This window comes from Lonchura striata, chromosome 8, assembly GCF_046129695.1.
Source record: "Lonchura striata isolate bLonStr1 chromosome 8, bLonStr1.mat, whole genome shotgun sequence".
Lineage (NCBI taxonomy): Eukaryota > Metazoa > Chordata > Aves > Passeriformes > Estrildidae > Lonchura > Lonchura striata.
The window spans coordinates 26,620,643-26,635,658 of record NC_134610.1 but is presented as its reverse complement, the minus strand read 5'-3'; the positions used below and the strand labels follow the sequence as shown (position 1 = coordinate 26,635,658).

The window sequence follows — 15,016 nt, the reverse complement described above, 5'->3', positions numbered from 1 at the left end:
TTCTTTTGCTTTTCTCTAGTAAGGACTAACTTTGACATAATGTTCAAAGAATACTAGTTTGAACAGAGTAATTTCTTTTCAGTTATTTATTATAAAATCAGCCTAAAATCCAGATCAAGGGATCAGACCCCTTAACCTGGTGTGACAGAAGCAAGATCATAATTAGCAGGCACACTGTTTCACTGTGCTCCAAAAGTTAAGAACCTGTAAAGAAGCTGAGTTTGTGGCCTAATCTAAACATTTGCATAGCCTTTTCTAAATAAGAATTGTGAAAGGGAAGTTGAATAAAGTTAGTTATGGAAATAGAGGCACAACTGTTCTGTATGTCAAGAGTTTCTTATCAGTAGAAAGTATTTTGTGAAATGAAGGTGCATAATTGGATAGCATTTACAGCTGTAGAATGCAAAAAGTGTAGTTTGTGTTTAGGAATTATAGTATTTGAATTAACTTCAGTGTGAAGATGCTGATGCTTATCACTGATGCTTTCAAAAATGGATCTGGTATTTGTAAGGAAGTTGGATCAAAATGAGGGTTTAGTTTGGCATGCTAAAAACCAGCAGTCTTTAACTTGGAAAGCGTGTACAGTATGAATGGGTAAAGGTAGTCGGTAAAACATGCTGCCTTTTGGTTGACAGTACTGTTTGTAGAACCAGTAAACAATCACCATTTGGAATCAATGTCACTGTGCAGTGCAGAACAAACTCTGCTTGACTTTGGTAAGAGTCATCAGATTGGGCTCCCCAAATGTGATTGGAGTTATTGTTGTGCAGGGAAATTAGACAGGAGGAAAACCAGGTGTAAAGGTAATTCCTGTCCATTTCTGTCCCCCCAGAACAGGAAAACCACGTTCTTACAAAATTACTTGTGCTTGTTCTTCTCAAAGGTTAAAAATTACAAGCTGAATTAATTCAGTGATAAGATCTTCAAATAATTTTAAATTAAATTTTTGATACCAAAAGATCCATCTTGACTTCCAAAGTAGGGGGGAGATGGATTAAATCTGTAACACAGTCCTTAACTCACCCAGCTGTAATTGAGTGCTGCAGTGTACATTTCTACTGACTCAAACTGTTCAGTGTTATTGTGTCACCTTCCATTTTCATAATAGGCAAATTTGGCTTTAGGCAGAAGCACAAGCAAAGTAGGTTGCTTCGGAGCACAGTTGTCTGTCTGCTTTGACTGGGTTAAGAGATGGAGATGGGCCATTCCAGCAGCAAGGATGGCCTCATTTGCCACTCTGGTGTTTTATTTGTGAAGCTCTACCATTGCTGCATCTGACAGATGGGGCTGCTCTTGGCACTCCAGCACTCTGGTAGCACTCTGGAGGTACAGGGTACTTGAGAAAGCTGCAGGGGTGAAAAAGCAGGGAGGCTGCAACACACAGACCCCTGCAATGTTACTGACCCACATTCTGAGTGGTGGAGTGCTCATGGTCTCTCAGCTCCTTCCAGGACCTGTTTTGGTGCTATAAGATTATATTTTGGCACATTAAATACAGAATTCCTGCTTTGGCAAGGTTGAGTTTTTATAGAATTGTTGGGAAGCTTTGTATTAGCTACTGGATACCTTTCTTGGGCACTCTTCCAGCCTTTCTGTTATAGTTGACAGAATGCTGTAAGGGCATCAGCAAGGTTAGCTGCACAGGCTGTGGCAATCTGTGTTACCATACCTTTTAAATTATTAAATTGAACAAGTCTCAGTCACATGGGAAATCTTCTGCAGAAGATTTCACTTAAGCCTGTGAACTGTAACAGCATTATTTTTCATCTATGTTTTTGAAAAATAGTTCTTGAATGGCCCAAAGTAAGGTATGAGACCTCCTAGAACTGTACTTATAATCCTGGAACTTTTGAAGTGGAGGTGACTGAGGTACCAGAGGTGAAGCCTGAATTCATACAATTATGAACTTAGCCAGCAGTTAACTAAGGAGTTGTAAATTTTTTTCTTCTCATTTCCTGTAAAATCATACAGAATAAAAGGTTCCTTGACAAGTAGAAATTCAGCTGTAGTTTAAAAACTAATGGAACCTGAAGACCTTGCTGATGAACTTAATCAATTTAAAGCTTAATTTTTAAGGAAAATTGCAGTTGTTCTTTTAAAGATGTTTCCTTGCAGCCATATGAAAGATCTGTGGAAACAGCAGAATACTGTTAGATACAGCTAGACTATAAATGATTCAAGATGACAAAATTAAGTTAAGATCTTAATACGTTAGATATATCAAATTATCATTGTTGTAACATATAGCAATTAGAAAAATTAAGTGTAACATTTAAGATAATGTCAATGTTGTTTTTAGAATGTCAAAACATTTAGCTTGCAACTGTATCTGTGTAGAACAGAACAGCTTGCTTTTTTTTTAAATTTATGTTTGATTAGGGTATAAATACATGTAATCCAACCTGTCTTGTAGCAAAATTTTTATAAAAATGAAATATAAGATTGAGGACAAACAGGTTCTAGAAGTCTGAAATTTAATCCTTACTGCTTCCTAATGTACAGCTGGTAATTTAAAACAATCATACATCTGAGTAGTCATAATATTCATCTCTTCTATCTTAAAGATAATCCAGGCAGATTTGAGTAGCTGTTGGTTGCTAATCCCTCCAGCTAGAATTTTGCAAATACTGTGGGATGGGTGATAGTCTAGAACTCAGAGTCTGGAGGTATTAAAAAGGCAGAGATGAAGATAGCTGTATCCTGATGCCAGAAGTAGTGGTTGTAGAATAGTGTCTGTTTCTGATTTCAACATTTGCCTGTGTAGTTTGGAGCTACTCAAATGCAAACATTCAGAAACAACCACTCATCCTCTATCTTGAACTTTTGGGGAAAGATGTACTTTCTTCTTCTGTGGTAAATCACTCATGGATAGATACACTGTTCTTCCATCTTATATTTTCACAAAAAATTGACCAAAAATTTTCCATCTGAACATCAGCCAGTATACTTATATACCTCTTAACCCTATCTAAAAAGGGTATGGCTTCCTGGGTCAGTGTTTTGAGATGTGTTTACTTCATTGGCCTTGTCAAATATTTAATTTGACATGCTAAATATCTGCCTGTTACAACTACAGAATGCTTCCTAAATTCTGGGACTGTTTTGAAGACAAATTTATTAGTTCCTCAATCATTCATAATAGCCAGTTAAATAGAAATTAAGTAGTTAAAGACTTAAATGATCTGCCTTGTTGGTCATAGATATATTGCTGTAATGAAACATTCACATTAAAATAACATCAAGATGAAAGAGTAATTTTAAATTATTTTTTCCCTCAAGGCTGCTTCCTGGTGCTGCAAATAAATTAATGTAGCAGCAACTGAGTGTTAAGAATGCCTTTTTCTATGACAGGTATTTGTGTTATATGTGGAAAAAAAATCCCTGGCAGCAACAGTTGAGCAGTTACTGATACATGTGGTTGAATGTTATATAGGGTTTTCATCTCGTAACAGTAAATGGTGGCTACAATTTTTAGAGGATTTGGGAAACCTCTGTTAAATAACATCACTGAGTTGTGGATAGAAAGAGACCACCTCAAGCAGTCAAGGAAGTTTCTTCACTCTGACTGATAACAGGTTTATCTTTCCAGTGTATCATTCTTGCCTCTCTTTGCCAGCCTTCTTGCTATATATATGAAATAGGTATGTAAAAGTCTGTCTTGAAGGGCTCATGCAATTGTGTGGAAACTTTGACAAAAGCTACCATTAAAAAAAAAGAAGTAATTACTAATGTATGTGGCTGGGACAGGTTAATTATGGTAGTAATGAGACAGTTTTCATTTAACTATTGTTTTTGAGAGGCAGCAGTTAGACTCATGTAGCTGTGGGCACGTGGCCCACTCTCCCACTGAAGCTGAATTAGATCATGTCAGGCTAATTTTGGAAAGTTGTAACCCTGCTCACTCTCAGTTGTCCTGAACTGCTTTTTCTGGAGAGCAGCATCCAATATTAATTTATAATTGAAATGCATTTACTTCAGCTGGTTTGCAGCACCTGATCAGCTACGTTTGTAGCTGATGTTTAAGCAGGTATTTAATTTCTGATCCGACTAATCTAAAAAACCCCACTGTAAATAAGATTTTTCCTTCATGTACATTATTATTTTTGTTTTTAGGTGATTTAGATGTAAAGAGGAAATTACAAACCTTTGCAAGGTGGCAGATCTCAGGTTTTAAAAGATGAAGGTGGGAGGGATCTACATGAGGATTAAACCTTGTACCCTTGAAAGGACTGGGAGTCAGGCACCTCTTCCTTCAGTGAGGAGATGAGGCATTCTATGTAGTTAATGCACCTTCACTGTGTTATAGGGCAGGGGAGGAAACACTGAGACAGTAACTAAAGGCCTTAATATTTCCTAAAAAAAGAAATTAAAGCACTTTGAGACAGTTAAGCATTTGATGCAAGAGGATGGTACTGTGCCTCTGAGGAAGTTGCTTCAGGTTGCTGTAGAAATTGAAGTGGCCAAAGTGCTGAAGGAGATACAGGTGAATGTGCATGGAGATTTCTTAGTATGTGTCTCTCTTAAAAGAGATTATATGTGGAGCAGCTGATAGAGGGGGAAAATGAAATGTAGGACTTCTTTAAAACAATTCCTTAATATACTGGCTTTATTATGAAATATTTGGATTTTTAGCCAGATGTTAACAAATATGTATTTTCCTGAACCTTCAGTTGCCATTCTGTCTATAATTTAGTGCTTAGTGGAGCGATTTTTGCTGTTTATTTGGTTACAGGAAATTAATTAACTGTGGAGGGGGCTGTGACACTGGGTACACATTGCTACAAATGCTTAGTGATAAGATTTTGTAAGTGTATCCTAATTAAGGCTCTATCTTGTGTCATTGCAACTGAGGGAAAAGTGATGGTCCTGTGGATTAGGGTAAGGGAAGAAGAGTAGAAGTGAAAGTTTTTTGCAGGAAGCACAGTGTTAAAGCAATTGCTGTAGAAGGTTATTTAGAAATTCAAGTGAAAGGCTTAACTTCTGTAGAACCAGTGCAATGTTTTGCAAGTCTCTCAAGATAACTGGTAATGCTTGTTGAGTAACTTCAGTTTCCCATTAAAACTGAATCTATCAAAAGCAGAATCTCTTAAAGATTGTTGGTAACAGCACTTAGCTGTTCTAACTTCTAAGACATCATAGTCTCCTGAGATTAAATTTGAATCTTTACTGAATTTAAAAGTAAAGCTTTGATGTGAAATTGGAGTCTTGCATATGAAATGTTGGCCATGAAGGCAAAACCTACTTAGGCAGAAAACTGTATGTGTAAAATTTTTCTCTTACAGAAACATTTAATCAGGAAGATGAAATTGAAGTGTTTTACTTGCACTGACACTAAAATGTTTTGGAAATGTTTTTTAATTTCTGCTATGCACCAAACCTACAAAATGCTGAAAACCATGTTAAAAGAGCAAACATGCTTGTTTGAAAAAGCAGAAACATTTCAAATATTATTTTTACAAAAACGCCAATAACCCAAAACCAAACACTTAATTTTTTTTTTCTGTTTTTTTCTTTCTTTTTTTTTTCCTTTCTTTTTTTTCCCCTTTTACGAGTACGTTCCTTACTGCTTTGTCAGACTCCTGTTGGAGCACAATAGATGGGAAAGGTACCTGCAGGAATTAGTAGTGCATTGTGACCTGGAGGGCCAAGCACAAGGATCTGCAGCAGAGTTCTCTTAAAAATATGCTGCAATCTAAAAATGGCTTTTTTTTTGATGCAAGGTGGGATTTTTTCTGTATCTTGACATTGCAGTTTAGTGTGTTTATGAAGTGCTAGAGCTGTATTTGTGCTTTGTTTCAGAGGGCTAAACATATTTTTCTTGAGTCCTTAGAGATTTTAATTCCTCAAGTACGTGTAAGCATAACTTTTAGCTTATTAGTTTGATACAATTGTCTGATCTGCATCTTTGTCATCCTTGAAGTAGCCTGTTTGTTTCTAGTACTCCAGTGAATATTTTATTCACATTTAAGATCTAAAATTTAGAAAATTATCACAACTTTTTGTAATGTAATCACTGTTTTTGCCGTCTTCAGTAATTGTGAAAACATGCGTTTTAAGTTAACCAATATCTGTAAATAAGTGATTCACAGTCTTGTATCATGTGCAGTTCCTGAGGCACTAATTTGCATCTCAGCTGGAAGTTACTTGCTTATGTTTTATGCGCTTCTAAGAGTTTAAAGATCTGCAAATATCTTTGGGTAATACAAATATAGTAAAGATACAGTTTGCATTTACTGGGAATGCTGTGTACTGTCAGACTTACATTCTTGTATAATGCATTCAATGTCGTCATTAGCTGATACCTTTTGTGACAGTGTGCGCTGGGGCTGTGTTGTGAATGTGTTACAGACACAAGGTAAAAGTAGATAAGGCTCCTAAGAATTATACTCTTTCAGAATGCATTAGTAGAAATCTGGACTGTGAATAATAAAAGTAGCAGATAAGGAGTTGTTTTGCCTCATCTCAAGGCGAAGTGGAGAATAGACAAGGGTGCTCTACTTTTATGTCTTTATTCACATGCTGCAATATGCAGTATAATACATGTATGCAATATCATCATTATTCTAAAGAAACCATACACTGCTACTTAATATAAATCATTTGAGAAATAGGAGCTCTCTGGAAGGCAGATTGACATATCAGTGCACTTTTGGGTGACAGAGATTGACAGGCTTTCTGATGGTGATAGGCTTCAGTAACTATTCCTCAAATATTTTAAGTCTGGGTGCTGTAAATTTTAATATTTCAGTAGGAGTTAAGACTACATCTCTGTGGAAGCATTTCTCCTTTAAAGATTTGTGGATTTTATTTAGGTAACTCTGCTCAACAAAGCATACTCACTGAATTAGCCAAGATAGCGTACATTGAAGTCATTGCCAAACAAAATGGAAACACTGTTTATGTTTTGTGGATGTTCTGCTCGTCTGTGTCCCTGTGCTTTTTCTAATGTTTATTTTCACGTTGGCTGTGTTGATCTCCTGCTTTCCCTGTCTTGTCATGCTAAAGGCTCCTTGCACTGAGCCAGGATGGCAGAAATGGCTGTGCACAGGCTGCTCGGCGGCTCCAGCTCCTGACAGAGGCCATTAGCTTCAAAATACTGCAGTTGGATCTCCCTGGGCAGCCTGCAGCTGCTGGCCTTGCTGTGAACACTCTTTCTCATAACCCCCTTTGTCCTGCCATGTTACCCACAGAGCATTCCTCAGGATTTTTAGCAAGGCTCTGCTCTGGTTTTCTTGAACAATTTTGCAATGAATGGAATTAAGATTAAAAGGCACAAGAGCTCTGTGAAGTTTGGTTATAAAGCACTGCTAGGTGTTGCCAGCTACTGCTAATAAATTCCTACCCTATGCCCAGCACAGTAATAGGCTTTGTCCTCAGACTACTGGCATAGTAAGAGGCAGACTTGGGACTGGAGCTGTTAAGTGCAAAACAGAAGATCACTTATAAATATTAGGTTATTTGCTGTTTAGTGCTATTAGGCTCATCTGTGCAGAACAGTGTTTAGATTATGGAAAGCCTTTAATGTCTTCTTCTTGCTCTTTAATTAAACATTTTCAGTAAGCCTCACTTGTTTCTGTCTTATGTGTTAGTTTGCTGACAAAAATCTGATTTTCTGTCATGGTTTTGAAATGGATACAATTTGTAAAGAAAATTTTAGGTTCTTGGCATTTGACTTTTAGAATAACCTGTTAGTCTAGCTGTTTTCAGTCTTACCTGAGTTGCAGCTGTAGCTCAGCACAATGCCTCAGAGGAGACTGAAAGTCCAGACAGACACTTAAAATATGCTGGCCATTCAAAGTTGGTTATTAATGACGTTTCTTTATTGAGCCATTTTTGAAATTTTTTTTTCTTTATCTGAAAAATAATGTGGTCCAGAAAATCCAGTACATTACTTAACATTGATTTCTGGCTCCTTTCCTTATGATACAGCATTCAGTGTATCTTCAGAGAGAGTGCTATCTGGAGGTAAAATGCTAATGACCTTTCAATCTGCCACAATCCCAGGAGCTCTAGGTAAATAAAACATTTGGTTTTTAACAATTGATGTTATTTCTAAGGACACTTGAATTACTCTTAACCAAAAGAGCTGAGGTTGTGTAGGTTAGCTGCCAGGTGGCTCCTGTAGAGCAGGGGCTGGTGCAGAGCAGGCTGTGGGTGGAGATGGCAGCATTGCCCCCAAGCCAGGGAGCAGAGGCTGCAGGCAGCAGTGCTGGCTTGGATCTGGCTTGCAGGTGCTGCAGCCAGAGCCTGAACTTGAGACTGTGCTTATCTTTGTATATATGCACTAAGTGACTCTCCTTTGTGTGATTTGATTTCTTTCACAACTGTGCTGGTGGACCATCTTCTGTTGGGAGCATAAAAAGGGTTAGGAGCTATACTTGATGGAAGCTGTGGATTGTCTCTTTCCCTTCAGCCTTCCATCACATCAGACAAAATCTTTGCATGTGGATGGATATTGGGGTTCAGTGTTTTAAATTAGTTTTCCTTATAAGGAAAGGCTCTTGTCCTTCTTATTAAGAGTGAATGGCAAATCACCTAAATGCCTCAAGTGTTTGGATTGTGAACGTGTGACTAACTCTGGAATTCTGAATGTGAAGTTTTGTAAGTGGGCATCTACCTCCTGGCATGTGTCATCCTGGCTATAGGTATCTCGATTATTTCTGAAGAACTGAAATGTCAGGGTTGTTTTGAAGTCGGCCGAGGTGATCTGTTGGCTTTCTGGCTAACGTTACCCCTGATCATACACCAATTGCAGGTTTTTTAAAGCTGCAATTTCCAAGATGAAATAACCCTATTGTTGCTGTCCAAATGGAAGATGATGGCAGTATATTCACTAAAATCTTGGTGAAGAGTCTTGTGGATGTAATTGTACTTAAACAGGGATTCAAGTTGGATACGGAAGTGTGTTTACATTTGTGTTGGTTGTATAATGAAGAAAGCTTACTGTAGCTAATAGGTCAGAGTAGGGTGTGGTGAGTTCCTGAAAAAGTTATAAGGAGACCTACATTAAGTTATAAAGAATAAGAGTTCTTCAATCCATAACTATTTTTGTATACCCACACTCAGTATTTCTTTGTGTCTTTTTATTTTATCTTGGTATTTTGTGGTGTTACTTTCCTTAGTCATGCTGCAGTTTTGTTTTCTTTCTGTGATAGGTTTGGGAATGTTCCTTCCTTCCTTATATGTTGAATTAACTGTTGTTGATGTATACCATTCACTATTATTTTTGCTGGCTTGTATTTATTAAATAAAATGAATGGTGAGATGTTGCTATGGACACTAATACACAAGCATTGGGACACCAAGTGTTGTGTCTATTTTTGTGTGACAGAGACCTTTTTCCCCTTGTTGCAATTCTCATTAGGACTGAATTTTGTGGTAGGAGATCGGATGTTTCATGTCAGCTGTTAAGAGGTCTGCAGTTTGTTTTTTTTTTTTTTTTGTTTTATTTTAGCTTCCATGTTTTCAATATCAGAATAGGTATTGATCTTTCAAAAAACCAAACATCAGATTTATTTAGACAGTCTGTACATTTCTTTCTCAGAAGTCCTGGTTTGTTTATCAGTGTTTTACTTTTGGGATACTAAGATGTTTTGTTCTGTAACACATTTCTTAATTTGAAAGAAATCAATATATTAATTAGCCCTAAAATATAACTTACTGGGTTTCACCCTGTTTCAGTTTGTGTAGTGTACTTCCATGCAGAATCAATTAATGGAAAGACATTTGCTGTATGTCTGATATGTCTGGGAGGGGGAGTTAGGAATTCAATCTTTAAGGGCAAGGAATGTACTGAAAGAGGGAAGTGTGAAGATTTTTCCATTACCTTTGTATTTTTTTAAAAATTGTGCTTTAGCTTTTTTATCTTATTTTGAAGTAGAAAGATCTGTAGTTTTCTGAGAGATGTGAGGAAGGACTTCTTTTTCTAAGATATTAATATCAAGTTGCAGTGAGATAGGAGTTTGTGATCCAGTTCTTTTAAATTCCTTTGAGATTCCAGCGAGGTGGACTTAAATGTTTAATCACTACAGTTTTGTGCATTTATTTGAAAGGCTGAACCTGCAAAATACTGCATATATGTTTCTTGGGATTACTACTTTCTAAATGGATTACTACTTTCTAAAAGTGTCTGGAGTACCTGTGAATGATATTACACAGCTTTTGATTTTGGCCTGGATTTTTGCCTTCCCTTGGCCTTGTGGCATGAGGCTCATTTAGAATCTGCTTGCAAGCCTGTAAGTATTTTCTGAGACCAGCAAAAAATTCCTTGTTTCAGACATTCATATTGACTTAAAACTATATATAGTTTGAGCAAGGGTGTAAGGTATCCTTGCAGCCTGTGAGAAAACACTTCTCACTTTCATAATGCTAGAACAGGAAATACAAGTGTTAGAGCTGTAGCAGTGAAAGTGATTTCTTTTCCCCCTATGCCAAATAAAAATATTTCTTTTTCTCTTATTTCTTTTTCTCTTTGAGTTGTGGTTCAGTGCCCTGTCTATCGATTGCTCACAAACTGGATGTGTCTCTCTGAAGGAATACACTGCTGATATATGCTCTAAACAGCTGAACCAACAATATGGAGCCACTGCAATCATTTTTGCTTGGTTGTAGCTCTGCTTCTCCTATTAAAGCATTAACCTGCTCTAAAAGTAGTGGTGCATGTAGAAATAGAGCTTTAAACCCCAATAAATTAGTACTAGTGTAATAAAACAGAAGCACAGTTCTTAGGTATGTATTCCTTTGTCCTGGGGGGTTTTTCTCTTTAAGAAAACTAAAACCAATATAATACACACATAAAAACTTCAAAAAGAAGCAAAACCCAAATCCACCCCCTGCTCCCCAATAGAAAAACCAGACAAAATAACCCCCAAGCATGGAGAAAATACCCACATTCACACCAACATGAACTCCTGACAGGATAGACATTCAGACTACAGCAAATACAAATTGGTTATATTTGAGCTGTGTTCTGTTTTTCTCCATTTCTGTTCTCTGAGGATAATTGCAGGGACTAAGGTAAAATGGACGATGCTGAGCCACATTGTGAATTCACACAGTGAATTGCACTGAGCAGTGTTCTTCCTTTGGATGCAGGTCCAGACACTGCTGTTTCACAGTGCTGTGGGAAAGCAGAGAGAACTTGGTGAAAACTTACTGCAGATTAAGGCATGGAAAGCCACAGAAATTAGTGACAGATGAACATTTAGAAAATATTTCAACTGTTTAATGAGTTTGAAGAGTCACTTGAATTTCTCTGCCTTTATCAGCAGGGTCAGCAGCCCCGTCCTGCCCTTGTTACCCGCCGTGGGTTTGGCGAGACTCTCCCAGCTGCAGAGCCATTCACAGCATCTGTGAGCGAGCTCAAGCTGTGTGTGGGTGCAGTAAGTACACGCTGCAGCCCAGGAGCATCCTGCACCTCTGAGCGCTGTGCCAGGCACCCGGGGGTGCTGTCCCCAGGCCCTGGCAGCCCTGCTCGGGCTGGCACAGGGAGACAGAGCCAAGGGAGCTGTAGGCTGTCCCTGCTCAGCTTTGGAGGTTAAATGGGAGACTTCTGGCACAAAGAGAATGATTAGTGAGTAAGAGCAGTGGGAGGGAGTACAACAACAAAAAGGTTTGAAACTAATTTGAGCTTCCAGTATATAGCTCAGGTGTGCTAACATTACTTTTCTTTTTTTTTTTTTTTTTCCAACACTTAAATGCTATTTTCAGGAAGGTTAGTTGGTTTGGGTTTTTTGACGAGGGGGCTTCTTCTCTTTTTGTTTTTATTACTTCAATTAAAACTGAAACCAGCAAGTTCTTTTATGGGGGGAAAATACTAATAATAGTCTTGAAATATTAGAGCCCTGTGATGAAAACAATAATTAAATATTGCTAATGGAGGGGAAACTCATAAATTGTGAATCCTTGATTTCACTAGATATTCTAGAATATAGACCAAGTGAAATAAGGTACAAAAGATAGCAGTCTGAGCAGGTTCTCCCAACTCTGCTGAGCTTGGTTCTACACCGAGCTGGTGTGTAATATCTGTAGTAGACACTCGGAACAGGGAGTGGAAATGAGCACAGTCCTACATTTAAGAAGACTCTGTGTGGTCATTGTGCCATGTTTGCTGTGGAACAGAAGTTTCCTGTTGTATAAAGGCACACAGCACTAAGTATTTGAATTGGTACGTGCATATAAGCAGGTAAATTTAGAGCTTTTTCTAGTTTTTTTTCTACCTGTATAAGAATTGAAATTACCACTTTTTAGGCATTTATAGTGCATGTGCCAAACTTGATGAGTAGCCTAGCACATCTGATGCCAGAAACACAACATGAATTTCTTGCACTGTCTTTGTAATAATTGTAATGGATTTTGTCTTATTCCCAAAAGTGCTATTGGCACAACGCCAGCCCGTGTTACTATAGAGCCCTTGAAATGAGATTGGAAGGCAAGCTTTTCCATTCTTTCTAGATGGTTATGGAATGAAACAGTTACCAGATAGGTGCAGGTTTTTCTGAGAAGCAAATATATTCTTGCAAATGCCATCAGCTTCCACCTGTAATGGAGGTATGTTTTGATTGTTTGGTAGAAATGTGGTCAAGTACTTGACAACTTCATATATTTTTGCAGTGAACTGGGCTCCTGACAGACCTTTCCAGGTGTTGAAACCTTTCAGGAAATGACAGTTTAGAAAGAAAAATAGAAAATGTGTTGTGTAAGCATCATGGAATCACAGAACACTTGGATTTCCATTTTTAAAGGATAGATTGGGAACCAGAACACTTGTCTAAAACAATAGGACAGTATCTGCTAAGAGGTATGACTGGTGTGATTACCTGTGAGTTGTTAGAAGGAATAAGCAAGGAAAGCAAGGAAAAAAAGGAAAGAAAACCCCAACTATGAAACCATAGTTAAGGCTGAAATCATGAAGTTGATTTGCAATCATAAATCCTCACTTTTGTTCTGGGTATGTATTTTCACTTTGATGAAGCTTATAGAGTTGCATATTCCAAAATCTAGAAAAGACTGAGGGTGAGGATTGAGGGTGTCTTAAATTTTGAGTGACCAAACAAGGATGTGTTAAAAGTGTCTTCATTTTAGTGTAGAAATGCTTTGATGGTGACCCGTTGGGAGCCAGAAGAACCATTTGAAAATCTTGCCAGTGCCTGCATATATTTTGTGATGTGTTGAAGCAGGAACACCTGTCAGAAAGAAGTCTGTCTCAAGTTTAATTTTGGGTTTTTTGTTTAGCAAAAAAAGATTTCTACTTGCTTAATAGGACTTGAAGTTTTTGCCTTTCATTTAATAGGATTTCATGGTATGCTCAGGATTTGAGTAAATTAGATTGACAGAGGACTTCTTTATATTCATGTTTTAAAAGGCATCTTTTTCCATTCTGATTTCTACAGTATCTGTGTAAATAAGTGTCTTGTGAAGGTACCAAGACTTACAGTTTAATTGTGCAGCATAATTAAAACGGCTGAAACCAATACTCAGGGCTGTAACCAGTTCAGGAATTGATTTAAGAAAGTTTTTATTACATGGAAAATATATTTAAAGTAGAAGAGTTACAGAAGCCATAACATTCAACATGTAAGTTTTATTCAGTCTGTAAAATTCAATTAGCAATCATGCAGATTCCAACATCGTTTGCAAGTAATTTCCATAGGATTATGAAATGTCTCCTCATGATCTATTCAGGTTTGTGTTGAAATATTTATTCCTGGTTTGAAACAAGTTTGTTACTGTAGGGCAGACAGAACATGTTATACAAGTGAAGTCAGCTGTAACACCAATTGATAGCTTTGATGCCAGACTTTGTGCTTGATTGATGTATATTTACTTTGGCAGGGATGTTGCCTTAGATAGGGTTCTTCCTCCCCTGCCACAGTCTCCCCGTTGGCTCCTGCAGCCCGCTGGCAGCTCAGCAGAGCCGTGGATGTGCAGCACAGCTGGCGGGCACCGCTGGGCTGGAGCAGCACCTGGGAGTAGGAGGCAAGGGACGCCTGAGCTGGCACTTGTGCTGCAAGAGCTGAACATCAAACGATGTCTATTTCATCTGAAATCAAGTACTTAGATCTGTAGAGGGATTTTGCATAAGTGCAAACTAAGGATTGCTATTTATCATTATTGCCTTTTTCATCTTCATGCTATTTTAAAGTAATCAAAATAACCTTTGAAGTTAGGGGAGGTGCTGTTTTTCCCATTACATAACTAGCTAACCTAAAGCACTAAGAAGCAAAGTAACCTACCTAAGATCAGGCTATTGTGTGTCAGCCAGAAACACAATCTAAGGTTCTCTTTGTTTTATAGTTCAAGTTCTGGAAAATTTTTCTTTCCTTTAGGAAGAGAAAATGCATTTACACATATCTAACATGCACTTGTGTGCCCTCATAGAAGATGCAGTTTTCTGTTTGAAGAAGGTCACTCCAGCTGGTGCCTTGGAAACAGAAGCTGTGTGGCAGAGGAGACTATTGATTTTGCTGGGGTCCTCGGGAGGTTAAAGCCTTTCTCCTCTCTGGGCCTCTCACTGTGTCAGCTCCTGCCCTGCCGAGTGCTGGCCCTGTGGCTGCTTCCTCCTCACGGGCTCGTCAGGTTCTCACAGCCTTTGCTGTCCTTTATTTCCTTCTGCTTGCGGATGTCCCCAAATAGCTGCATCTCATATCTGTGAAGTATCTTTGAGAGAGAGGTTTTTCCTGCCCGGAAACCATCTGAATCTCCATTTAAGCAAGGATAGTCGAGGGAAATAGCCCTTGCTAAGGCCTCTCAGCTGGGAAGGAGAGGTGGCTTTCAGCGGAGCCAGGAGAGGTTCAGCTGCTCCGCCACCCTTCTCTGCTCACTGACACAGGGGCGAGCAGTGTCCTCAGGGATGGCCTGTGCTGGATGGACCAAGTGAGGAACAGGACTGAGACTCTGAGACCCTGATGCAGACTGAGAGAGACTGCAGCAGTCCTGGGAAAGAGAAGGGGAGATGGTTCACTGCCTTCTGCAGGCGCCCTGGAGCGAGATAGGAGGGGAAATTCTGTCTGATCCC

The 15,016-nt window shown here is 38.4% G+C and overlaps 1 protein-coding gene across 3 annotated transcripts in view; it reads left to right on the top strand.

Moving 5' to 3' along the window:
* Positions 1 to 15,016, top strand: part of BMPR2 (bone morphogenetic protein receptor type 2) — a 105,537-nt gene that overhangs the window by 53,992 nt on the left and 36,529 nt on the right. The window lies entirely within an intron of this gene.